At 40.5% G+C, this 2,482-nt stretch overlaps 1 pseudogene; it reads left to right on the top strand.

Annotated features, from left to right (window-relative positions):
• Window positions 1-623: 623 nt before the first annotated feature.
• LOC107156532 lies at window positions 624-1,256 on the top strand (annotated as a pseudogene).
• Window positions 1,257-2,482: the final 1,226 nt, after the last annotated feature.

The raw sequence follows: 2,482 nt of genomic DNA, 5'->3' as shown, positions 1-2,482 counted from the left end.
ACGGCCATCTTAAGTGACAGTCACCATTTTTCTGCCCAAGGACCTTTCCAGAAAAGGCTCACCACCTCCTCATAGCAACCCCACCCTTAAACTGCCCACATTATGATCCACTCATCTCTGATTCCTAAGCCTGGCCTATAAAAGCCCCAAAATCCAAGCCTCCACTATAAAGGAATGTGCCTTTATTTGTCAGCTCTGACATAACTCTCATGTGTATGTCTGCCTGGTCTCCATCTTTCATTTCTTGCTCTCCCGTCTCCCAGTTCCTCGCTTTCCTTTCACCTTTATTTTTTAATGTGTTTATTTTTTGCATCTCCTAGTATTGATGAAGTTTGATATGTGGGCTAGTTATTATCAACTTTGATACATTCGTTTTTTTTAAAAATATGATTATCATTTTCCAAACTTCTTATTTTTTCTTCTTATTATTACTAGTAGTAGTATTTTGGTATTAGTTTCCAACTTTATCTAATGAGCAGATATTGTGGTTCTTTTAAAATCTATTGAAATTCTAGAGGGGTTCTCCACCAAAAGATGCAGGGTTTCCTGCTTCAACAGTGCTTGGACAAAACCAGCACTGGACCTCCACCATGGCCAGTGGCTCAGAGCCAGCAGCCCTTCACAGCGCCCTCAGACTGCCCCAAGGCCTCTGCCACTTCTCCAGCACCAGGCCTCTCCTCAGCCACCCACCATGACTACCACATCCCCCTCACAGGTATGCCAGAACTGCCACCAGGACTCAGAGGCCACCATCAACTGCCACGTCAACCTAGAGTTCTACGCCTCTTATGTCTACCTGTCCATGTCTTACTACTTTGACTGTGGTGATGTGGCTTTGAAGAACTTTGCAAAATATTTTTTTCACCAATCTCATGAAGAGAGGGAACATGCCCAGAAACTGATGAAGCTGCAGAAACAACGAGGTGGCCAAATCTTCCTTCAGGATATCAAGAAACCAGACCATGATGACTGGGAGAGTGGGCTCAATACAATGGAATGTGCTTTGCACTTGGAGAAAAGTGTGAACTAGTCACTTCTGGAACTGCAAAAACTGGCCACTGACAAAAATGACCCCCACTTTTGTGACTTCACTGAGACTCATTACCTGAATGAGCAGGTGAAACCCATCAAAGAATTGGGTGTCCGTATAACTAACTTGCACAAGATGGGATTCCCAGAATCTGGCATGGCAGAATATTTCTTTGACAAGCACATCCTGGGAGAAAGTGATAATGAGAGCTACACCTTAGGCTGACTTTCCCATAGCCATGGAAGTGACTTCCCTGGTCACCAAGGCAGTGCATGCATGTTGGGGTTACCTTTACCTTTTCAATAAGTTGTACCAAAACATCCACTTATGTTCATTGTACCATTCCTTCAAATAAAGAAATTTGGTACCCAGAAAAAAAAAGTGTTGAGATTTTACACTCTTCTTTATCAGGCTGTCATTGCTTTAGTGAGCTTTTTTTCACTATGACTAAAAGACCTGACAAGAAAAACATGAAGGTGAAACAATTTATTTTGGCTCATGGTTTCAGAGTGGTTCAGTTCGCCATTTGCCAAAAACATAGCTGTGGGCCCAGGATGAGACAGAACATCATGGCAGAAAGAAGCTCAGGACATGGCAACACTGAAACAAGCTTGAGATCTCTGCTCACCAGGGACAAAATCTAAACCTCAAAAGCATTCCCCCAGTGATCTACCTTCTCCAGCCACACCCTATCTGCCTACAGTTACCTCCCTGTTGATCCATATCTATGAATTAATCTGCTTATCAGGTTAAAGCTTTCATAATCTAATAATTTCACCTCTGAACCCTCTTGTATTATCTCCCAGGTGAGCTTTTGGAAGACATCATGTACCTAAACCCAAGTAGTCATTAAGATTTTTGTAACTCTTCCCTGAATGTTTAAAAGTGTATATTCTCTAAATATTGGGTTTAGGGTTTCATGTTCATCTTCCGTTTCAAACTTGCTTATTTTTTTATTCTTATTTTTTAATTGATTTTATTATGTTTTAAAAATCATGACAACAGTGGAATGCATTACAATCCTTATTACACATATAGAGCACAATTTTTCGTATCTCTGTATATAAAGTATGTTCATGCCAATTTATGCCATTATACATGTACTTTTTTGCATTACAATTCTTAATACACATATATACCTCAATTTTTCATATCTCTGTATATAATGTATGTTGACACCCAATTAAAGTCTTCATAATGTACTTTGTATAATGATGACCATCACAATCCACCATCTTTGCTAATCCCCCTCCCCCTCCCTTTCCCTCCCAACCCTCTTCCCTATCTAGAATTAATCTAATCCTCTCATGCTCTCCCTCCCTACCCCACTATGAATCACCCCCCTAATATCAGAGAAAACATTCAGCATTTGTTTTTTTTGGGATTGGCTGACTTCACTTACCATTATCTTCTTCAACGCCATCCATTTACCTGCAAATGCCATGATTTTGT

This window comes from Marmota marmota, unplaced genomic scaffold, assembly GCF_001458135.2.
Source record: "Marmota marmota marmota unplaced genomic scaffold, marMar, whole genome shotgun sequence".
NCBI lineage: Eukaryota > Metazoa > Chordata > Mammalia > Rodentia > Sciuridae > Marmota > Marmota marmota.
The sequence above is the reverse complement of the archived record's forward strand: the minus strand, read 5'-3'. Positions and strand labels throughout refer to the sequence as shown.